General features: G+C 46.9%; 1 protein-coding gene across 11 annotated transcripts in view; it reads left to right on the top strand.

The window, feature by feature from the left end:
* LOC103899319 (guanine nucleotide-binding protein G(I)/G(S)/G(O) subunit gamma-7) overlaps window positions 1-24606 on the top strand; it is a 62665-nt gene that overhangs the window by 22667 nt on the left and 15392 nt on the right. Inside the window, exons 3-4 of one of the 11 annotated variants that reach the window (XR_002086191.1) lie at window positions 12353-12491; window positions 12914-13052. The exons of 8 other annotated variants lie outside the window; for them this stretch is intronic. The gene's annotated coding sequence lies outside the window, so the exon portion shown is untranslated. Of the gene's footprint in view, window positions 1-4945; window positions 5089-12352; window positions 12492-12913; window positions 13053-20614; window positions 20899-24606 lie in introns of those variants that run through there. 2 more of the 11 variants (XM_009279763.2, XM_009279772.2) reach the window with 2 other exon arrangements.

The raw sequence follows: 24606 nt of genomic DNA, 5'->3' as shown, positions 1-24606 counted from the left end.
TCGGTTGAAATGAGACACGCTACAATATTCTGCTGCTGTCCGTGGGAACGAGGGGCGCGGGAACAGCTTTGCTGCACTCCCGCGAGCTGTCCCGCTCACACAAATCTTCTCCCTGTCAGTACAGCGAGGCAAGCGAGCGCTCGAGCACGGTGTGTGAGCTGGCTGATCCCGAGGCAGGACCCACAGGGTGCATTCGGATCAGCCCGTCGGGCTATTTACCTTCCCAGAGGAGAGAAGCAGTTGGAAAGTAGTTTAATACCGGGCTTGTTGGGATAGGTGGGAGGTGGCAAGCAACATCTCAGTTGTTTGTTTCTCGTAATGAGTTTCCCACATTGTTATCAAGGCCATAAATTAGATGGGGAGCTCCGTTTTTCCATGGTCAAGAAATACTTGGTATTTTAAAGAGGCTTATTTTGTTGCCAGAATACAGAAGCATCCATAAATTAGATGGGGAGCTCCGTTTTTCCATGGTCAAGAAATACTTGGTATTTTAAAGAGGCTTATTTTGTTGCCAGAATATACAGAAGCATTTGTGTGGCTGTAAGTTCAGCAGGCCTGGGGCACTTCATCTTTGCAAAAGAAGTTGTTGGGTTTAATGTGCTATTAAGATAAATCTATAATTACCTTGCCATCGAGAGCCCACTTCGAACATTTTTGCAGGATCGTAGCTCTGCATGCTTTTGCAAGTGTCTGATTTAAAGACTTGTTCTCTAACTGCGAATTTGTTGTGGGTTGTTTTTGCGTTCCTAAAGAGGTGACAGCTGGTGGTGGGATCCACAAACATCCAGCAAAACTCGAATTCTCAAGACTCGAAGCTGTTGTGCAAGAAAGGGTGTCCTATATAAGCAGGCACAGAAGCGATACCAAACTTCAGGTGAAGGAAAGTAACCGAAAGGCTCCCGTGTGTTCGACCTAATCTTGAACCAAGGGTCCAGCTAGCCAAACAAGCCCAAAGCAGCTGATACTTTTATCATAAACATTAATTATTTGGAAAGGAAAATTAGAGAACTGTGGGGGGTTACTTCTGGTGGTATGATGCTGTACAACCTGCTGTATGACGCAAGCGTGCTACGTTCCTGGCTTTGCCTCTTAAAATGTGACGAAAACTTAACTCCAGTGCTTTTAATTAAGAGTTGTTTGCGTTCATCAATACAGGGTGAAAATAGCCAGAGGGTAGACGCGAGCTATCCTCCACAGAGGAAGTGAGTCCAACAGATTACATTTTGTCCCTACAAGACAAAGTTGCAGCACAGTGAAGACTAACCACATGGCTGTGCTGACGGTGAGCTTATTCTGCTCAAGTTCATGGACATGTTTAGTGTATCTCACCTTACCAGGGCTGTAATAGACCTGGAGAGATGACAAACGTGTTCTCGGTGCAGACCTGCGATGTACTAATCTTCGATGTTTGAGGAAGCTGTCGCTACGCTGGCCTCTTGCCAAACTCACTTGCCTTTGGGAAAAAAAACTTTTATTTTTTTGCTGTACCTGCTGCTGTTGAATCTGCCTCATGGCTGACGCTGATTCCCAGGTAGTGCTGTATTTCCCCGAATAAAAGCCGTAGAACCTTAGTCCAGTGATCTGGCGACGATAGCAGCACACCCTGATGACCACGGGAGCTTCTGTTTATCCGGGTGACCACGGGGCCGTTTGTCAGGCAGTAGCTGTTCAGTGGCAGTGTTAGGCTGGGCCCGGAGGAAGTAACAGACTGCATTTCTCTTGCTGATACAATGAGCCAAAGTCCGAGTGGCGTGCTTAGTCTCTTACAAATGCACCTTCTTCTGTATGTTTAAGGCTTAAATCACGTAAAGACTAGTTTATGTCTATTTTATTCATTGTTCCCTTTCCAGTATACCTAAATCTTAAAAATAATAACAATTAATCATGTTATGTCTAAAAGATAAGCTTTTAATACCTTTTACCAGGACAGTGCTTGTGTTTCAGCAGTTGTTACGGAGGTTCACGTGGAGGCTGTGCAGAACCCAAGGTTGCTGTCTGGGTACAGGACGTCTGGAGGCAGCACAGATGCTTCTGCTGGTTACCTGGATGTGCCTGACATTCCCCTTTTGAACAGACTAGATTCTGTTTTCTTTATACGGCAGCACCGTGTGCCTGACACCTAGCGATGCTGGCACCTGGCTGCTTGCTGTGTCCACCTCCACTGACCTGGAGCTGCAGAAGATTTAGAAAGCGCAAGTTGATTTCAAGTCCTTTGCACTGTTAAATTAGTATCAGTAGGATAAATACTTTGTTCAGATACTGACGGAGAGAGATTGTATGTCAAACTTGTGAGATTTGCTGGCAAGTTTTTGTTAATTAGAAAAGTGCTCCTTTAGAATTGATCTTTCCTCTTTTCTCCTGCCCCTTTCCTGCTCGGGCAGCAGATCTCATCCGCAGGCAGCCTGCTGTCTGCACTCCCCTGTCGTGACGCTGTGCTAGAGGCAGCGCGAACCCCGATCTCAGATTTGGTCAATGCAGCTGCAACACCCGATGTTAGCAGTAGCAGCTCCCGTTGCTTGCAGTCAGAGGCCGAGGAGATGCTGTAGTGGAGCAGACGGGGAAGGAAGGTGGGAGCTAGGAGTGCAGGTGGGTAAAGGAAGACCTGCAATTCGCTGCTTTTCTGTGGTGGTGGTGTTGCCTCTAGTGTCTTCCAGCAGTTTCTCAGTTATCTTGGCCTTTTCGGCACTCTCAGACCTCCAGTACAGGTTAATATTCCAGATGAGTGTTGTCCAGCTGTTGGCGCACAGCGAGTGCTGTACAACTGGTTCCCTGTGTTGGAAGGAACAGATGAGATACAGTGGTGATAAGGGAAAAGCCTCAAATCATTTTAAGTCCTGGAGCTTTAGAAGTCATAAAACCAGTAGCTACGGCCCAGCTGGACTGCCCGGTTTCTTGCACATTTTCCTTCCTCTCCTGCTGGCTGCTATCCAGGATGAGCAGCTCTGCACAATGGATCTTTAGGCTGATGCAGCCTGAGCACCACAGAGCCTGTACGTATAGAGGGCTAACCGTTTTTGTTGGAAACTCCTCCATTCCTTCATTTAAGTTCATGGCTTCAAAATGCACTACATGCAAATTAATCTGAATCTTCCAGATTCAGAAGCTCCTCTTGTGAGCAGAGGAGCTCTTGATCCTTAATCTGTGGCATTTGTATACGTGGTGCTGTTCTAATTGTAGGATTCTGCAGAACCAGTTTGTGAGTGTTACGAAGAACAATTTGGCACAAGCAGAACAGGCTGATGCAGAAGGAGCAGCTTGTTGCACAGAGCCCGGCGCTGTGTGCCGACGGAGGAGGACTTCTGTTCTGCCTCTGGTCAGGACAGTCTGCATTGCAGCTGGCTCTGTGCTCTATCGAAAATAGACAAGTTGTACACTTCAAACTGGGTCACTGTGTTTTTTCTGGATTTTTTTTTTTTTGGTAGATAATAGGATAGTTCTCTAGATGTGCCTGAAAGGAGCATTAAGAGCTGCCGAGAGCTGCGGTGAGACGGCGACAGTGCAGTCAGGGCCTGCCGAGGTTTATCAGCACTGAAGCTGATGGCTTTTTAATCATGCATAGTTTTATTTATTTAGTGGGATTATTTACATGCACTGAAGTGTTTCCTTTTATCTAGTTTAACTCTGTTATGGTAAACTGATTCCAAACCAGTGGTGAGAGTACCTACAGTCGGTGCTGTTTTACGTAAGCTCGTCGGATCCCTTTTCCAAAGCAAAGCTGCTGGTCTCTGGGGTCGAGCTTCCAGCTGGCCAGGGCTTGAGCTCTCTGCTGTGACTGGTCCATGTGAATATTAACTGCTTCGCTTTTGCTGCTCTGGAAAATTATACACAGCAAAAATCCAGCCTATGTAATATTGCTGTGCAGAAATAAGTTACGTATCTCCTTTTCCCTCTTTGTGGTATTTGTTGGGACAGAACTACAGTGAGCACCCCTGGGACAGGCGCTGGTTGTCCCATGCTGGAGGTGCACCTTGGTTGCTGCCCTTTTCTAAGGTGTGTGCTTCCGATCTTGCAGGAGTTGAGGAGTTAATCTGGACCATCCAAAGATTGATGTTTATACAAAGCGTAAAGCCAGTGACATTTACCAGGCACTTACTGGCAGAGTTGATTGGGAGTCAGTGGATGGGGATTTATTTTTTTAGCTGTCTTTGTTCTGCAGGGTTGCTAATATTCCCAAATGGAGTGTGCTTTTATCGGCAGCATCTGTGGTGCACAGTCTGACTCATGTGCTCTTTGAGTGAGGATGACAAATGGAGAGTGGAGACAAACAACTCCCCAGGATCAGCGTGCACCGAGAGGGGGAAGGAGAGAACGGTCATCTCAGAAGGCATTTCTAATAAGGTCCTAATTACTGCCCTCATGTGGGGAAGTTTGGCCTTTTGCTTCTGAAGAAATCTAATTTTTACTTCTTTGGAAGCAGAGGAGGGAAAACAAGCATCTCTGACAAACGGATTGGAAAACTCTCTGCAGAGAGCTCAGTTCCCCTGAGCTCGAGGAGCGGCGTGCCCCCAATGCACCTCTAATGCCTTGGGTTTGATGCTCAAAACATCTTTGCATGCTTGCAGCGCCCGGGGGCGGTTTGTTGTTGAAGACGTCCTGCACGTGCTTTTCTGACTCATAGCACTGAATTTTAATATACCCCATTACAGCAGTGGCCTGTCATCCTGGTGCAGCTGTCCAGCAAAGGTACCGCATGTCCCCTGGCAGCAAACTACACCCCTGGCACCAGGACAGGTGGAAACAGCCAGTGTTGACTGTTAAAGGAGCTCAGTCACACTCTTTCCTTTGGCTAATAATAGTTAGGAAATGTTTACCACACCATGCGCCGGATTTTAACCTCATTTATTTATCAGGTGAAATTTCAGTGATGCACTTGTCCCGTACAGGGCTCGCATAGTTAACAGTGAAATGCAAGTTAGCTCCGATAATCAAGTCAGACCTCAAAAGCTGTGTGTTTCCAGCTGTGGCCAGCTAAGGGTGGAAGGGCAGGGGAAAACAAAACAAAGCCCTTTCCCAGGGCCACCTTCTGAGCAAGTGCCTCGGTTGTCACAGCCTCCGCTTTCCTTGTGCCACCGACGGGTGGGAACGCAGGTGGGATTTGCTCGTCGCTCTTGAGATCGTTTTTGAAGAGGGTTGGGGGGCAGGTAGAGGAGTTTCCACACAAACTCATATTCTGATGTGAAGCTGGGGGTATCTGTGTGGGTGGGGAGGTAGATGAGGCTGTCCTCCCAAATGCCTTTCTGGGAAAGTGAAATCCTAATTCTGGCATTTGTTGAAAGGGGATTGCCTACAGTCATCCTTTTTACAAATAGATGGTGTGAAATTAAGCTGCCTAGTTTCACTTTGATGTTTCTTTTAATTTTCACTAGAACATATCCGTTTTCTCTTAATTTCCCCTATGAAAAGTACTTTTTTATTATTCTTTAAAAGAGACCACTAACTGAAATTGAAATACTGTCCTCAAGAAATGGTACAACTTTGATCACTAAACTTAAAAGCTAGGAAGGAGATGGGATTAGTGCTATGACTTCTGTAGATAAATATTTGTGAGCATTTGTGACTTGAACAGAAATTAAAGGGGCAATAAACATCTGTCCTTTGATCAGCTCTCCAGCTCATTAACCTGTTGAATGCAGTGTCTGGCCGAAGGATTCAAGGCCAGAAGGGGTTCAAGGCATATGAAACAATCACAAATCTCTTCCCCTTTCTGTGGACAGTGGTTTTTTCCTGTGGTATTTTAATTGTAAACACAGCAGGACACTTTTGGAACATGTTAAATTACTCAAGATTTCCTCTAGTCTTAACCCATCCGTAACTTCAGTCGGCCTAGTGGTCTGAGATGCCTTGAACTGTAACTCGTTTTGGGTTCATGCACGAGGTATTTGCTCAAGTGCAGCAGTGCTTTTGAATCCAGATCGTCTGGTGTACCTGGAAAGTCGGGCAGAAGATGGAGATAGCTGCTGAGCTGCAACCCAGCTCCTGTGCAGAGCAGATGGGAGCTGAACGTGAACCACTGGTGTCTTCCAAACATCCAATGAGTTCGCTGGACAAACGGCTTCTCTGCAAAAGATGAGTCACTCTCCCAGCAGCCTGGGTGCCACGTATAAATTAATACAGCATGTAGTTGCCTTTTCCCATGCAAAGCTACATCAGAGGTTTAATTTAAGTTCTGCTTTCATGGTAGCCCTTCACTTACTACTGCTCCCAAGCTTTTATAGCCAACCCTCACTGGAGAAGACTACCAGCAACGTGTCCGAGGGCTTACCCGAATGCGCTAGGGTATTGCGGGACGAACAGATGGAGAGTGACCGCTTTTCTGCGGCTCTCCCTGTTTGTGCTTGAGTGCTGGGTCCCGAATTCCTAAGAGCCCCCGCTCCGTCTGCTGACGGCTGGAAGCATGAGTGGAGGTGAAGACTGTCGCACTGGAGCGCTGCGGCATCGCACCCTGCAGCCCACTCGCTCCTCTGCCCGTGCCCCAGGCTGCTCTTCCAGGAGTTTGGGATAGATCTGCAGAACTTCAGTAGAAAATTAGTTTATCTTGCTTTGGCGCAGAAGTTGTAGCTTAATTGCCCTGCTGTTTATCTTGCTTGAAGCAGAGGCCTGAGAAGTAGGACTTGTTTACAATAAACTTGCAAATAGCTTTGGACAGCTACTGTACCTCAGATTAAAACCCTTAGAAAGTAATATCTGCTACAGAGATATTGCAGCAGTGGGTTAAAGCAATTAAAGCAGCCTCTCTGCACTCCTCCAGCACTTCCCAGATATCTTAAGGAACTGTAATTTTTGCATTCTGTACACGCAGAACTGGCTCTGCCACAATCTGATGATGCTTCTTTCCTGGCACTAAAAGACATTTGTTAATTTGGAGGGGAACCTGTTAGAAGGAGAGTGCATTGCATGGCCTTTTATTGCCTTAACGCTGCGAACGTACGGCCACAGCAAAACTGCAAGAGACAGTTGTATCTTCGCGGGCCTTCCCCTGGGTGGTGGGGATGGCTCAGCAGGATGCTCCGCTGGCTTTTATGGACCGCAGTCATCAGCGGCGAGCCAAAGCCCCAGCGGGAAGCTGTGCGACACACCGAGCTTGGCCTTGCTTCTGCGGCTCCAGTGGCGAAGTGGAGCTTTTTGTAATTATCTCAGATACTCTATCTGGACCTCCAGGCTATATGGGAGCCAAGAGGCTCCCACGGTGCTTTAGCTGTTCGTTGCTTTTAACTTTGGGGTGATGTTGCCTTCAGATACATTTCTTCAGTTTCTGTAAGTCTCCTGACTTGGGTTTATTTACTCCAGGATTAGCTAATAATATTTATTAGAATATTAGCTAAAAGCTGGCTGGCTTTGCCATGTCATGTATTGCAGTTTCTCTACTCAATTCTGAACCAAATGTCACTGTACTTGTCCATCGCTCGTGGATTTGAGCAGGCATTTTGTCTTCTCGTTGCTGCTGTAAAATTGCCAACAATTTTAGGTTGGCAGCCAAATCTTAATGTGATACTGGTGGGAGTGAGGTGGTGGTATGCTGTTCTTCGGTGATGTTCTTTGAGGACCAAAGTATTTGACGTTGGAAGTGTGCAATGTTGGTTCAAAGTGGCTTTTAAGATGATGTTTCCCTTGATGCACTGACTTTGAGGAGCAGTTAGGGCTGGTGTTGATGAAGTGGGTGACTGGGGGGCAAGAGGAGGCTTCCAGGAGTCCTGCAAAGCCGGGAACCTGCTGTCCCGTCCTAAGTGTTAGCGACTGGTTGGCAAGTTATCTAATATTAACAAGAATCATTCAAAAATACTGTAAGACTTGTAGTGGATTTCTTGTTCCGGTGTGCCTGTTCTTAGTGCTGTCAGCTCCTTTAAAATGTTCGTTAATGGAGCGCAGATCATCTGCTTCTCAATTTCTCTTGCCTCAAACAACCTCTGGAAAACTTATTAAACGGAGTCATTTGAAGAGGCTCCTAACATGGTAGCAAATGCTGCAAAGGGAAGGCTCTGTCTTACTCTTACCATCTGTCTCGCCGCACACTCCAGATGATGCAATGTGCCGTATGCCGTATCAAAATAAACCCTTTATTTTTAACAAACTGCATTTAAGACACATTAGCAGAATATTCAGCCCAATCCCTAAATTTGGGACTGACCTTACTTAATTCCTCAAGGCACGCTACCACACTGCATCCTTCAGCACTGGAGCTGGCACTAATGAGCTGCAGACTCCTACTCTGACATTTCAGAAAATGAGACTCTGTTCCACCGTAGTGCTCAGAGCTGGGCTGACTTAAGCTGATTCACTGGGTATAAGCAGTGTTTATCTTCAAAGGACGTGTGTGCGCGCGCGTGTGTGCTCACAAGGCTCGGCCGTAATCTGTAGGACAAATGGAGTTGAGCTGAGTCTGCCAGGTCTAGGCGTGAGAGACCAAAGCTTTGGAGATTAAACTGGTGCTGGTGGAGGTGGAGGAGCTGGAGGTGCCGTGGCCAGCAGCAGGCACCTTGAGCGCGGCTCAGCTTCTCTGTCCCCTGCAAGTTGTGGTCAGGTCACTATAGTATCAGCTGTTTTTTCATTAATGGTTTGTTTTATTTTGTTCGCCTCCAGTGTGGGTGGCAGCATGAGATGTGTCATGGTTCTCCGAGTGGTTTAATGAGTGTTCTCTGCTTTCCCCTCCCTCTCCCAGCACTCCCTGTTGTCCTGCAGTTACTGCCTTTGTTCTCCTGTGCCCAGGCTGGTCATACTACAGCTGGGCTGGTTCGTACGTACTTCTAACTGCAGAGGCATGCGTAATTAGTCCCTTTTTTAAAACCTGTAAATGAACGCAGAGTGTTCTGAGCGCAAGCTGAGGATTGTTTGCAAGCAGCAGATCTGCTGCTGTCATTCACGTAAAATTGTCAGGTCTAAGCCATGGCTGGTAAAAACACCGGCTTTGGGCATGCAAGCTAGCGATAATTGTGTTTTCTACTTTGTGTTATTTTAAAAGCTTTGCTGAATAGAGAGTGCTTGAGCCATACATGTGCTGCCTTTAACTCCTGGTGATCTTCAGGACAAGTAACTTCTCCTGTCTCCAGCCTGCTCCAAACTGTCTCTCCCCCCCCCCCTTTTGGCCCACTCAGAAGCAACACAGGGGGCTGAGTTCTTGAGCCATACATGTGCTGCCTTTAACTCCTGGCAGGACACAGGACAAGTAACTTCTCCTGTCTCCAGCCTGCTCCAAACCCCCCCCCCCTTTTGGCTCACTCAGAAGCAAGCCAGGAGCTAGTGTGTGGGACACTATAGCAAACGCTTGCTGAGCTGAAGAGTAGGAGAAAGTTAGCAACAGGCTGCTCTTGCCTGTGATCCTTCACCTGGTGCCCTGCAGTCGCTGTAAAGTCAGTTCCTGTATCGGGGACCTCCCCCCCCCCCCCTTTTGGCTCACTCAGAAGCAAGCCAGGAGCTAGTGTGTGGGACACTATAGCAAAAAACTCGCTTGCTGAAGAGTAGGAGAAAGTTAGCAACAGGCTGCTCTTGCCTGTGATCCTTCACCTGGTGCCCTGCAGTCGCTGTAAAGTCAGTTCCTGTATCGGGGACCTTGAGGGCGTTTGGGAGGTGAATAGGCGATTGGAAAGCAAGCTGGGCTCAAACCGGTGTTTAAAACCAGACTTTACTAGGTGAATGTTCATTTTTTCAGGAATTTGGTCATTTTTCCTCTTTCTATTCTAGTTACAAAAAAAACCCGAAAAACAACCACTTTCCTTCCCCTACAACTCAGAGGGATGTTCAGGGCTTGTTTTGTCCATCAGTCAAGAGTGAAATTCAGTGTTTACATCTCCTGAGGACCAATGAGGTCAGTGCAAATGTCATCAGTACTGATTCCTGTAGTTCCTATTTATGGAAGCATTTCCTTCCACTTTAATAAGTAAAAACAAGCCAATCTTTCCTTTGCATGAGTCTAGCCGTTGCCCCAGATCGACAGCCTGGTAAGGAGCTCGACAAAAGTTTGTTGCTGTCTTCTATGGTGGGGTTGAATTCACTTTCTCATGATCCAGTCATTTCCCCTGGTATTTCCAGCTCCGGTCCACGGGATTTACGCGCTGTCAGAGCGATTGCGTTCTCCCTGTGAGAATTGGATTTACCTCATTTCACACTTAATGTCGAGCCGCTCCACGTGTAACGTCTGCAGCATCCCGAAGCCCTCGGAGGAGGGGATGAATGAACGCACACGCTGGATTCATTTGTGTTATTAGCCTTCAGTGACTAATCCACCTGGCTTCTCATTGTCATATTCTGCAGTTGCTTTTACCTCTTCTTCTCCAAGTATTTCCTACTTAATAGGAAGTATTGGTGCTCTGGAGCAGGCACGTTGCCTTTCCTCTAGCAGTTACCCACTTGTCGACTTGCAGGTCGTAGTTCAGTTACTAAATTGAGTGGTAGCTCCTCCCTTTTCCCCACACCACTGCTAAAACATCCTCCTGCCTTTGCTGGCACTGAGAGCTTATACAGTAAACTCCAGCTCTGTCAAGATGATGTGTAAGACGCTTTTCTGAGTAATACTGAAATTTCACCAGAAAGTTGCACCCTTGCAAACAGTTCTGCTCTTGTCTGGTAAAAGCTCTGTCTGTGTAAGCACAGTTCTTACAAAATTAATAAGTGTAGGGTGAAGTGAACTTTCTCCTCCTGTTTTTAACTTTATTCATAACTGTTTGAAAACCATTGGATGAACATAAGGGTTTTGAGTGGCAAAGCGGGTTCTGTCTGCAGTGGGAGCTGAGGGTGCTCCGAGCATCACACTTGTCCCTATCGCAGCATGTCCCCAGCACTCTCTGCTGTATTTTTGGCAGTTTCCAGAATACTAAATTCCCAGGAAAGAGTGAAGGAATATCTTACAGCAGCTAGAACGATCTTATTTAAAACCATTTCATCACTGAAGAGTCTTTTTTAAAAGTACCTTGTGGATTTAGAAGCAAAAGTCCCATGAGCTGTACTTCTCGGTTGACTCGTTCAATGCTGCAATCAGATGGGGGAGATTTTTCTTGCCCTTTTCACACCAAAACCTTACACCGACCCTGCGTGCGGCAGGGAGGAGAGCTTGCACGTGCGGTCCGGGTTCCTCGGGGCTCGAGGAGGTGGCAGTGCGACTCACTCGCTTCAGATGCCGAGAGGCGAAGCGTGGCACCGCTCGCCAGCCAGCACCGGGGAGGTCCGCGGGGCGGCTGCGTGCCGGGGCTGGATCCCGGCCACCCGCAGGAGGAGGAGGAGGAGGAGATGCACGATGCCAAGGACTATACTCGTTCTGCCTAGCGGGCTTTTTTTAGCAATAGTAGCAACTGATAGCAAAGCAGCTTTTGGCCACCCTGGCAAACCCAAATAGGCATTTTTCACAAGGTACTAAATCCTGCCTTTCTTCCCTTTATTTTTAGTGTAGGAGACTCCAGGTTGGTGCAGCACTGTCTAATTAATCTTAGTGTGAATGAGAAACTTTAGGCAAATAGCAGCAGACGTTTGAGGTTCTCGTATAGCACGAGGACTTTCCCTTTTTTAAATAAACCGTATTACTTCAGCTAGCTGCTAAGAATAACCTCTGCCTGCCACCGCCTGCGCGTCGTGTTTCTTAATTCCTGCTTTTTGCTGCAAGTCCTTTGGGAATGTTGTGTGCGGTGCTGTCTGCGGAACAAGAACTGAGAAATCTGCAGGGCTTTCTCTTGGCTTTTCTGAGATGAGCCTGGTATAAATCAAACCTCTCAGCGATAACATCAGGCTTTTAGTAGTATCTGCAGGTGGGTCGAGTTGGGTTCCCATTGCGCAAGGTGCTGATGGAGTTGGTTGACAGTTTATGCTTTGGAAAGCTTGCTGTCCCGCTCTGCCCCGTGGTAACCTGCTGCATGGAGTTGAAAACCTGCTCAGAAAGGAGCAGAAATCGGGTTGAAGAGCCATAGTGCAATAAGCTTTAGATCTGGGTCCTTTTGGATATAGCTAGGTTAGTGCCAGACTTGAACAGGTTAACTAGTGGGAAGCGAGACCGAAGTCCAGTTTTTAACTACTTGGAATTTGAGGAATTGACAATTAGCTTTCATAGCAAAACAGGGCTGCTAGAAATTGCGCTTCTTGCTTAGTTAAGACCTGTCTCTCTCATATGTCTAAATTAAGTTCTGCAGACAGTCAGGAGCCAGTTGCAAAACAAGCCCATAACGTGTAGTTAATGGTCCTGTATTAAAATGAAATTGCATGAAAGTCCGGTGTGTTGCAGCACGAACAGGACTGCCGTAAATGTGCTTTGCCTGGCTTATTCTGATTTTTATGATGGCCTGAGCAAGAGCGGGGGAATTGCTGCGGCAGGACCACCTCTGCCTAAGGATCTTTGAGAGAGATGAAATGAGGTGGTTTGCATCCCCGTTTCAAGCTCTTGCAGGGACGTCCTTCGTCCTTCTGGCTGGCAGCAGAGTGGGGAGCAGCCCGGCGGCATGTGCCTCCTCCTGACCCCGCCGTGGGACGGCTCCAGCCTTGGCAGCGTTACCTCCACACCTTTCAAGAAGCCGCCTGTGAGTTAGCGTCTGACTCAGCTTTGTCCTTTTGCTGGAGTGAAAAGCGATGTCTTGGGTTTTTTGTCTTCCTCCCCCTCCTCTTGCCAAACCCGCGGCGTTGCGGAGGGGAGCAGTACATGGTGCTCACTGCGTGGGCAGGGAGATGCTGTAGGAGGGTTCCCCGACCCCGGAGCCGCTGCAGTGATGCAGCCGATTGACGTACTTTCTCCTGCATCAAAGTGACGGTTGCCTGGCTGCCTCACTGAGCCTGGCTTTTTTTTTGTGTTTAATATTAAAGTACAAAGCTGTGCAAAAACCACATGCTTTCTTACTTTGAAGTGGTGCTGGCTAACTGCCTGAAAAACATTCTCCAGTGGTGGTGGAAAAAATCCCATTATGTTTTACAAATATTTTTGTTTTATTTCACTCCTTTCTTTCAGAAGCTTGACAATAGTCCTCTGGAGACTCGATCTCGTGTTGCTGGCAGAGCCTGACCCATCCCCATAGCTGCCTGCCTTCAGTGCTGCAAACAGGACTTGCAATTAAGTTTTGAAGAAATAAAACTTGCATTTGGGTGGCTGGGTTTGTGTTTTTTCTTTCTACATCACACAATACATTATCCTCATCTTGTTCAGTGTCTAGCTCTTGACAAGCTAAGAGTTGAATGTGTAGCCTGGAGTTTTAAGTTCGGGACTTAAGTCCAGAGGTTTTTAAGCAGCTTGAGTTTATTACTGCTAACCTTAATATAGTGGGGTTTAAGAGGAAAAAATATTAAAAAATGAGTCAGGTTGCATTTTCAAAATTAATGTATAGTTCCTGAGCAAGAAATACTGGACTAAATGTTATTGGAATGGGCAAGAAGGAGGGGAAATAGGATCAGCTGCAGAAGCTGACAGTGTGTGGCACTAATGGCGTGCACGTGTAATCTGTAACTTTTAAATGCACTGGTAATGTGTTCCTCATAACTTCAGCTGCTGATTGAAGATGTTAGTTAGCCAGGGATTAACAACCGTGCTTTATGCATTACAGTGCCAGTTATGCACGTCTCGGGTGAGTCTCTTCTGTGATCTTTATCCAGGCTTGGTCACTAAAAGGCGGCGTTTCAGTGATAAAAGTGGCCTTCTGTAGTTTGTCAGTAGTAGCACAGCCGGGCAGGTGGCACGTCTTTTTCTAGCGGAATAGAAATATTATTTGTCCATGTTCTATCAAATGCAATTAACATTAAATTGCAGGAATGCAAATTGGGATTTAAGGGCACAGCTAGGCTGGACTTGGCTTCTGAGTCATTTTAAAGGTAAAAGGGTTTTTGCGAACATGAAGGTCAATAGAAATCTTTCCATGAGACTTTTAATGTCGGTGGTCATTAAGCTTTCTTAAAGACATCAAAATTCATTGCCTCTTTCGGTGGGGGACACCAGCCATGTATGCAGGGGTGTGCTCTGCTTTGTTTATTGTAAGTTAGCTCTTAGGACGAACTCTTACTTTGTTCATGCGGAGGTACAGCAGTGTGCTGAAAAGGCTTCTGCAGCTGCGAGTTAAAAGCCAAGCCATATAAAACATCTGCGGTTAAGGCCCAGAGTTTTCCTCGTGCTGTTGCTGTGCTGTAGCCGACGAGCGGCGTGATGTTTGACAAGCAATGCCAGCATGGTGGTTCGTGTATTTGTGTAAATGACTTAGAAAACTGGTAAAATTCCACTAATCCCTCTGTAAGTGAGCTTATCATGGGATACGAGTTTCCTGTAGCCTGTCCCCTACTGCTGAACGCAGTAAAATGGGCAGCCAGAAAATCACGTTGGTTCCTGTATCGGTGCCTGTCATTTGTTCCAGTTTGGGTTAACTTGCCTCTACAGAGGTTATGGTTTTCCAGTTTTCCTCTAGCTTTCAACTCTGTTTTGGGTATTTGGAGCTGAAGCTTATAAACAGGTCCTTTTAAAATATATGAGCATGATATAAACTATATGGACGTGAGCGAATGTGCTGAGGTGTGGGGAGGGCAGGGTGCTGATGAACAGACGTTTTGTGTGATGCCTTTTTTTACCTTAAAAAAATACAGTGCAATCCCATCCAGAGTCTTTGCACAGCACACAAGGTTGCAGAGTGAGTTAAGTATTGTATTCGCTGTTGTGGCTAAATAAGCTTGATTCATTCTTTCTCCCTTTTATGTGTTTTTATTAACCGAGACAAGGGATTTCTGCAGCGACGGCCTCCCCTAGGAATGCTGGTTATGTGAAAAATGCCTTGTCCTGCAGCGCCTGCTGCTCTCCCTTATCTGCCCGTCCCTCGCTGCCCGCGCCGTGGGCACGGGCTCTGCTCGCCGCACAAATACCTTCCTGTCCCGGGAAGTGTCACCGCTGCCGTCAGCGTTCATCATCGCGTCTGTCATCTCCAATCTGTTCCGGGCCCCCCCCCGTCAGTGCCAGCATGACCGGGTTTGGATGAACCCGGTGCTCGCAGGAGGTCCCCGCTTTCCCCAGCCAGACCCAGTGCCGCCGGGTGCCTGTCGGCACGTGGAGCGTGCAAGGCAGCCACCTGCCCGCTGCGGCGGTGGAGATCACCGTGTGTTGTAAGCCTCGCCCGTGTCCGGTATCAGACTATGAGATTTCTTGGTTTCATCATTGTGAAGAGGCTGCACGTGTTAAATAGGACTTTTCCGATCACTTTGTGTTGAATATTTATGTTTATTCTTTCTTCTGTTTTCCCATGAATATTCCAGGGAGTGGAAAACGGTATGTACGTGTTGTGGCCATCTGAGGCCATTTTTTCTTGGAAAAATCAGTAAGTGATACTGGATTAAGTTTTTATTTCTTGACACAGTTGTCCACAAAGAGCAGCTTTGGTCACTTGCACTCTTCCAGCCTTAGGCTGTCTCTGCTCTCTGGAGTTGAATTGAACTTCGGGTTCATCGTGTACCAGTTTGAATCAATCTGTTTTGAAACTAGGGGAGCTGGTCCCGATGCAAAACCTCGGCATTGCCAGCTGGATGGAGGTGGAGATGCTGTAAGCTGGGGGCCAGGCCACCGCATTGGGTTTTATTTCAACTCGGAATGATCACACCAAAAGTAAAGGCGGCTTAATTTTTTCTCTTTTACTGGGATAATTAAGTTTGTTCAAGCTCTTCGCTTGCTAGGCAAAGCAGGATTTAAATTCGGTGCCTCTTTTACTACCTTTTCAGCATACGTGGTTTTTTGGACCACGTTTAAAAGCACTTCTGTCCCTGTTATGTAAACTTTCTTTAAAGGGAGGGAGATGTAATTGTCTGGCACATCTCGGGGTGGGCAGGCAAAGCCCGAGGTCTCGTCTGCTCAGGAAGCTGCTGCTGTTGAGGAGTGTGTGGAGTCGCAAGCTAATGCCTGCACCAGTACATCTCCCCATCTGGAGGTAGTCCTGCTCTGGAATAGAAGTGCCTTATACTGGTTTTAATCAAACCCAGTTGTAGTTGGGCATTTTTTAAATGGGAAGACTGGGCTTGAATGCTCCTTTTTCTTAACTGCCATCGCTGTCAGTCATCACTCCCACAAATGAAGAGTCTTGATGGATGGTGTGAGATCTGCTAGTTGTTTTTAGCATAAGAGTAGTGTAAATCTCTTGCCAATTATTTAGACTCATCTGGTCTAACTTTACATGGAAACGTTTTAGGAGTCCTTACTGTCTAAACTGTCTAACAGTTTAAAAAGAAATAAAAGCAAGAAGCCCCAAGCAGCTAGAGAAGGTAATTTTTAACCAGTTTTTGCTCTGTTTGTAAGATGTTTTGACCAGCTCTTTCCCCCACAAACATGCTTCTTGAATGCAGATTAAGCAAACAGGAACAAAGTGTTCTTGCTCGGGATTAAAAGTGGATGCATGTGAGGGCTATTCGCAGTTAAGTCCATGTATAGATAAGAGCGAGCGCTTCTGGGGCTGGCGAGTGCTGTCTGTGCGAAGGGTTGGTCCCCCAGAGACAGGCTCTTCCCTCCCCAGGAGCTGCGGGGCTGATGTTCGCCGCCGACCGGCTCGCTGGTGTGCGCTGGCGAGGGACCTGCGCTGGCCGGCAGCTGGTCACTGAGACACCGTCAGGTGCCTGCTCCGGCATCCCCAGTGCTCGGCACGCTCAGCTGGGGAGGTTCATGCTTCCCAGGAGAGGCAGGAGGCTCGTCGTGCTTTGGTCAAGCATATGTGGAAATCTGTTTCTTGAATCAGATTTTTATCGGGCCAGATATTTTTTTATTCAATGGTATATTTTGCCTCAAAATCTGTTTACAGTTGAAGTAGACCACCTGGCTTAGCGACTAATTTTGACAAATTATTCAAAATATTCTTAGTGTCCCACATTTTCCTGTTCAGATACACAAGTAGAAGGAAATACCTGTATTTCTGTGATAACGTGCAGTTTCAGGCCCTGCAGTCTGTGACGCTGTGTTTCATCTCCCAGCTCGGTGACAGAGCAGATGCTGCCGGTACCGACCCTTCTCCAGATGTCAGTATTTGCATTGCCGTTGTGCAAAAGGAAAGCTTTCGCCCTTCTCTTTGTTTCAGTTTCAAGTTAGCAGCCAGGCACATAAGTAACTTTTCTTTTCCTTTGGCAAGTGAGTTCATACAGAAATGGGGGGCCAAAGCAACTGCAGAACTGCGTTCCTTGTCCAGGGTGTGGATAAAAACTGGGGGCAAAAAGTGCCATTGGGTAATTCTCAGAATTTCAGTAAAGGGTTGACTTTGCAGTCCCCTGGGACTTGGAGGTGCAGGTGAGTGGGTGCCAGCGATGCTCAGGTACGTACAGTGTAAGCAGAGGAGGATGGCACCTGCGTAATAGCAATTGCTTAATGCCGTGAATTTGGGGAAGTTTGAATGTTTTACATCTCTGGTTTTTCTAACCTGTAGTAGATGATTTTCTAAATGTAAGCACCAGCCCTATGAAAATAGTCAGCGAGCCAAAGGTTGCCCGTTACCTGAAGGCAGATCCCTCACGTGCTTTCTGGTACAACCCTTTCACACAGTGTGCGAGTTCCTTTTTTTAGCCTCTCTGCCTTACTTCCAGCCCCAGCCTTTCCCCAGCAGTTCCCAGTCCCAGCCCTGAGCTCAGAGCTGAACCGCTGCCAGCCCAACGTGACTTCTCTTCCTGTAAGAGAGACAAAAGAAAACGACCTTCTGCTTCCTCTCCCTGTCTGCCCAGCGGATTCCAGCGCCGATGTAGGAGTTGCTCCTTGTTGCAAACCCTCACATGATGTTGCAGTCATCAGTATTACCAAAAGACCCGGGTTTGCATGAAAACAGCCGCACAGATGCTGCAGTCACATGGAGATACTGGCCTTTTCTTTTAGGGTAATTACTTTGGTGGTTGAAACAAGTGCAAAAGTAGTCATCGGGCTGATCAAAATGTGTCCTCATCCGCATTTGGAAGCAAGCCTCTTCGGTTTTGCTTGCCTGCAGCTGACTTAGGGAGGGAGGAGGAGCCCCCAGCTCTGCTGACCTATTGTGCGTTTCTCCTGAGCATCATTTTTGCCCTCTGTAGCTACATCAGTAATGAAAACAAGATGACTAGAGAAAGTCACAGGGCTGCTCTCATATCAGTGTCTTTTATGGGTGTATGAAGAAAGCGGTAGTATTTACGCTCATGTGATGTCTCTGCTGCAAAAGGTCACTGACATTTCTAGTGAAATTAGAAGGAGCTGGCCCCCAAATGCAAATGAGTCCCTTCTGCAGTCAGTAGCTGGCAGTGAATAAGCATCCCTGAGCAGTTCAGCTCTCAAGCAAGTGTCACACCAGCCCAGCTTCAGGATACCTCGAGCTGTTAGTTATTTCTGAGGCATGTAGTTAAGACTTTGAGTTTTTGCTTAACACCGAGCTATGGGGTGTGATTTTTCAGAAGTACCAGTGTGGAATTAAGGGTCTGAGTTTTCCCAGTGTAGATGAGGTTCCTGCCTTATGAAAAAGATTCTCACTTTGGGTTTCTGAGGCTTAGTTAGCAACAGGGTGCTAATTACTGGGTGGGGTCAGAGGATTTGGGGTTTGTATTAGCAAAAAAGATAGGTATTTAGTGCACTACGTGCCCAGACATGACCAGCTCAAACCTTGGAGCGTTGCAGCTGTGGCATGGTGCTGGACAGATGTTGTGATGTTCTGCTTTGCTGTTCAGTGCTGGGCTGATACAGCGATGCAGTACTCGAGATGAGTCCTCCACGCATGCTACGAGGACGTGCCTGTTCACTTTAGCTCAGCCTAGCAGTGTGCTCGGGGTCCCAGCAATTACACGATCGTAGATGTTGCTTAATTCTGTCCTGAACTGCTTTCCTCCCTGCTCATAGCTGTAAGTAGCTCTCTGTCAGCGTGCGAGATATTAACACGAGCAGGGATCGTGTTTGTTTCGATCCAGGGTCACTGAAGGACTCTCAGGGATTAGGCTAGTGGAAACTGCTCTTTTCTCACTGCTTGAGGTCCGTAGTCGGTGTCTGGACATATTGCCCATGGCTGTCGAGTCAATGCATTACTTAATCTGTGTTGCAATATTGAACTTTCTGTAGCAACAGTCTGTCTAGGCGCTGTGTTTTTCAGGGCACGGTTGCCTTGATTCGTTGATGGCACCATTATGTCTAGAGAGATTTTTGCTTTCAGTCTCTTTCCCTTGAAACCCCCGTTGCTCCACTCCAGCACTGTTTACAAGTTCGTTTGCATCTTTCAGCTGACTCCCTAGGAAAAGCAGCGCGTGAGCGTTTCATGCTTGAGTTTCATGTAGACTGGAAAGGCGTTGCAAGCCCTCACTGCAGATACGGGTGCATCTGATTTCTTCACTGACTCAAGATGCAACTGCTATAAACTGAATTCAGGATTTTAAAGCTATACTGTGCTTGTCTTGCTGCTCACATCCTCATCCCTAAGAGTATTTGCAATGAGTAACCTCACCCACAGCTTTGGAGGCTCCTCACTACAGAAGTAGAAAGCATTTGCAAAACCAACAGCAGAAAAACTTTGGTGGTAAAGCAAGCAGGTGTGACCCAGATGTGTCCAGAGCAGATGCACTGAGTAAAGAGGTTTCCGTATCGCTATTCCTTGGCAATAATTGCGGTTTGAAGCAAAGGAAAAAATTCTCATGAGCAGCTCACACTAAAGATCTCATCTATGAACCTGGAAAACCAACTCTTCTATGTTTTTGACAGAGTAAAGCAAATGCTAGTCAACGTTTCAAGCTCTGCTAGTTGAAATGTGCTAAAAGTTCTGCTAAGAAATGTACTTTAAAGGCCTCTAGGGGATTGTTGTCTGGGTGCAGTGAGATACCTAGCTGGTAGAGCAACTAGGAATTTAGCACAGAAGCATGCAATTGTATTTTAATCGGCTGGGTAGTTGACTCTTCCCCTTGCTTTGCGGAACAGAGTTAGCGGTTCCCAGTATTATCATTTAGGCCATTCTTATTTTCACTTAAGGTGAAGCGATCACGATGCTTTGAAATGGGGCAGACTGAAAACAAAAAAGCAAAACTTTCTACATGCAGTGATTATGCAAACACCATCTGGCCCTTAGGGCCAGCCTTTTAGTCACTGCCGGTGGCAAACGCAATCGGCAGGAGCCAAGCGTTGGGAATGCTCTGGTTTTGATAATGTGGCTTCAAAAAGGCTTTCTGACTATACAAAGTGTAAAACAATGCTCTGACAGCCGAAAATATGCTGTGATTTATATGCTTTCTTTGGAAGCTGGTTTAGGTGTGCTGTAGCCAACCCTGTATCACCCTCTTAAGTCACACTAAAGAGGCTGAAATGCTTTTGGCTCCCATTCCTAAAGAGGTTTCTTCACAGCTCTGTGCTACACCAAGGCTCACCAACGAGCTAGTCAGCATTTTTCTTGTTTGCTCAGCATCAGCTGAATGCTGCTTCCCAATTCTGTGAGGCTTGCCTAGAGAACAGTCATACAAAGAGGATCGCTTATCTTCCTGCACTTGAACAGAAGGTATTTAATTTTTAAGTAAATATTTTTACCGTAACCTCAGGCTTCCTCCCCCCCCCTGAGCTTGACGGTTGCAAATACTTGCCTTGTGCAGACACTGGAATGAAACCGAATCCAATACAGAAAAACCTGAGGGGTGGTTAGCACATCTGCCACCACAGGCTGGGGGGATTAATTCCCATAGCCTTACAGGGCACCCGTGCTGCTTATCGTTTTGATTTTTGACGTTGCAGAAAGTGGGCTGAAGGGGGAGACTTCACCCTGGACTGCTCGGCTTCAGTGCAGGCAAAAGCCTAGAAGGAGATAAATCAGCCTTGAATTCTGGTCCGAAGGTCAACAAGTAAGAGTGACGCTGGAGCAGATGGCCTGAGTTCCTCAGTGTGGGATATCTTGTCCTCAAACATCAGATGAGCTCATCTAAGCCTCCAGATTACCATCTCTGCAGTGACACCAGGGGTAATCGGAACAGCTTCAGACCGCGCTGCCTTCAGTTTGGCCTGCAGAGTAGTAACGGAAGGTCTGTGTGTGTGGTGTGTGTATATAAAAGTCATAAAAGGTTAAATTACAGTGACTCCTGCTTCCAGGCTTATTCACACATGTGTGGGATCAGATGTCTGGTCTCTCTGTGCCACCTCCCCGCTGACTGTAACTGCGGCGTTGGGTCAGCGCCGGTTCTGGGGGAAAACACCCTCCGTGGCAGCTCGAGGGATTGCTCATCTGGTTATTTGAGCTTGATCCTGCTGGGGCAGGATACCCGGCTGAAAGTGTCGCTGCAGACCGGCTGAAAACAATGAAACAAGGGTAAACTGCTGTTTGCTTTAACAGTGGTTGCAAGGCTATTTTTAGCTACTTTGAAATGCGATTTGAATGCACATAGGTATAATAGCTGCAGTCAGTGCAATGAACAAACCCTGTTTCTTTTTCCATAACACAAAAAAAGGTAGCTGAGGGGCATATTGTCCTGGGAAGGTTCGTAATGGCTGTGTTACCCCGATTATTTACCAGTTCCCTGTCTTCTCAAGAAGCCTTGAGCAAGCTATGCTGAGCGATACAATGAATATATTGTAGCTTGTGGTTCTGATGTAATTCCCACCAAACACTCTTTCCACAATGAAAACTTGAAGTTACTTGAAGCCAAACTCCTTGCCCTTTCCATCCCCTGCACGCAGAGCCGTGTGAAGCTCAATAAACATGCCCTGCTGGGCTTGCTCAGCACAACCGCTCTCTGAAGCCCTGCAAAAGCCCTAGTATCTTCTAGTGAATAGAGACTATAATCGGCACAATGCTCCTAATAAAGGCTATTCCTCACAGTATTTGCCTTGAATTCTTATTTTGGGGTTTTCTTGTAATCTTCCTTAAATTCCCTGTGGCTAACTTTCTTGCTAAACATGTGATCCTGTTTTGGGGAGAAGCAAAATAAGTTTGAGATAATAAAAAGCCAAAGCGTTCTGCTCACAGATTGCAAGCAGAGAGGTGGCTCTGAATTTGCCTGAATGCTCGTGTGGCACAGGAAGATATTGGCTGTTTAGGAGTCTCAGGAAAGAGACTTATTCCTGTGATAAGATCACTTTTTAAAGGATGGAATTTTATCTGGGCATTATGGTGACTTGAGAGTGTAGGTATGTCAGGGACTTGTTTCTTTTAATAGCCGTGCATTACTGGTGGGGAAATTCTCTGCTGCTTTCTCCACCAAAACACAGCAGGTCTGCCAGCTGACTCAGACCCCTGCTCTCATCTCCGTTTTCTTTCCTTTTCCCTTATAAAAGAGTTTGGCGTCTCCTTTTACCATTTCCAATGTAGCCTGGTTTTAGGTCTCCCAGGTAGAAAGTGGAGGCTTGCTGTTAAACTGTGCTGAAAAGTTTGAGAGCGGGCAGCGATAAAGGTAGTGTCTAAAGGAGGAGATTGTCTGGACGCAAATACCAGTGACCAAAGGGTCTCCGCTTCAAAACAGGGTGGGTTTTTTGCAGCAATGTTTTTTGGGTGGCTGGCAGTCATTCTCCCTTGCACGGTCTGTTCAAGTTTCGGTGTGCAGGTCCGGGTGCGTCTGCCTGTTCCTCTGCTTACAGCTGAAGATGAGAGCATCGCATCTGCGTGGTATTTAAGTTGGTATTGCATTTCAGGTTTGGGGGTAGATGAATGTGGCTGCTTTAGTCAGAGGATTCTCCCTCTTCGGGCATTTGCTTATCTGTAGGAAACTCAAAAGTCATTTCAAAACCATTCCACCCACTCGGCACCCAAGGAGTTGCACAGCAGAGGGAACTGCCCGGCTGGCTGCAGGCTGCTCGCTCAGCTGTGTCATGGCTGATGCCGTAAAATCTGCTGATCTCACGATGAAGTAACTTTTGCACACGAGGCCGATAAATTAATGTGACCTTGTGGTGCAGCTGGAAGAGCCTTTGTACGCTCAGTAAAGAAGGGAATGAAAGGCTGTACCATGTTAAAACTTCCCCTGCCTCCTTTAAATGTCTTGAGTGCTGATGCTCACAGCGTTTCCCAGCTCAGATCTCGGGAGCTATGGGAAATTCTCAGGAAGCTTTGTGATATTCAGCCTAAACTTCCCTTTCTTTTATCTCGTTCTATAACTTAATACTCCTGTGCCACGACACAGCCCAGCTTCCTGCTTAGTCTTTATACCCTCCCGTTGAATGTGGAGCTACTATCAAGCCCTCCCAGACAAGGACAAACTCCACAGTGGTCTAGCCAGGATATACATATTTAGTTCTCAGTCTGACCACTAAAATCAGTAAGTCAGGCCATAATTGAAGACACAAGCCTGAGTTGGAATTGTGTTTATAGCCAGGGCAATCTCTGGACTCAAGGACCTGAAAACTTAGCCCTAATCGCTTCCGAAACGATTGCATATGAAACCATAATTGAAGACACAAGCCTGAGTTGGAATTGTGTTTATAGCCCTAATCGCTTCCGAAACGATTACATATGAAAATAACAACTTAATAGCAAAACCGTGAAGAAGAAATCATTCTTCTTATCGCTTTTTAGCGGGATGATTGGGGTTTGGTGTGCTGGTATCGTGGGTTTGCTGCTGGAAGGCTAGAGCAAAGCTGTGTGCTTCCCTTGCAGGAGCTGCAAGGACAGATCTATGTTGTCTTAGTTTCGCTATTATTAAGACATACACTAACCCAGAGAGTTTTTTAAAACATCAGCGTTACTCCTCATAGTCCCTTTTTGGAAAGAAAGCATGGGTGCCTTTTTGCCTGTGACGCTGCCTGCACCTTGAGCATTGCTTAAGCAAAGTACAAATATTCCGGGACTTGACAGTGGGCAATTTTCAACAAGCCAGACTACAAAACCAGCCTTCATTTCAGTGCTCTGTGTGAAGTACTGGTTCTTCCATCCCTTTTCTTTGGGTAAGATCACAAAATCTGTTAGCTTGCATTTCATGAAGATGTTTGAAGAGCATGTATTTACTTAAAAGATCATAAATGTCCTCAAGTTTAAAAAATCTTCACAGAAGTGATTAACATTTTGCTGAGACAGTTGTAGAGCAGCAGATTTTAAATGGTCCTTGAAGTACAGGCATTTACAACCTGATTTTGAAGAGCAGGGAGGAAGTTCTCCTTTCCACCTGTCTGAAGAGAAGGCATTCATGCCGGGGAGGAGGTCCAGGGTGTTGGGGGGGGGTCATGAGTTCTCGCAATGGTTTCCGCAAGCAGAGGGGTGGCATTTATACGGCTTAGTCATCTCAGGCTCTGAGAAGTAGGAGAGGAAACTGCAGGTGACTGGAAAGGAGCAGATTCAAAGCGAGAGCCTGTAATGCTGCACCGGGGAGGGTGAGAGGTTTTGGGGTGCAGCACCGGCTCCTGCCAGAGCGAGATGCAGTTTTCCCTCTGCAGAAGTGGTGGTTGGTGACTTCTGCAGCAGCGCTGGAGCTGCTCGTGCACAGATTACACCTGCCCCGGCGATTGAAACTGGTGCTGGAGCTTGTTCTGCTTTTCTGCTCGTCCTTCCTTCCTAAATAACTGCTGCTAATGCTGGCCGAGAGCTCTGAGTTTCACAGCTGCTCTGAAGCATGTGGAGAAAGAGTACCTACCATGAAATTTTGTGGCCTAATTCTCGTAGCAGCGCTCCTGCCGGAAGCTGTGAGCGCTCGCTGCTTGCATGCAGTGATCTGGTTTTCCCCTTTGTACTTTATCTGTGACTGCACTGACCAGAAATGCAGGAAGGATGAGGACGGAGCAGGACTTTGCAGTGCAAGTTCTGATTT

The sequence above is a fragment of the Aptenodytes forsteri genome, unplaced genomic scaffold, assembly GCF_000699145.1.
Source record: "Aptenodytes forsteri isolate BGI_AS27 unplaced genomic scaffold, ASM69914v1 Scaffold147, whole genome shotgun sequence".
Lineage (NCBI taxonomy): Eukaryota > Metazoa > Chordata > Aves > Sphenisciformes > Spheniscidae > Aptenodytes > Aptenodytes forsteri.
The sequence above is the reverse complement of the archived record's forward strand: the minus strand, read 5'-3'. Positions and strand labels throughout refer to the sequence as shown.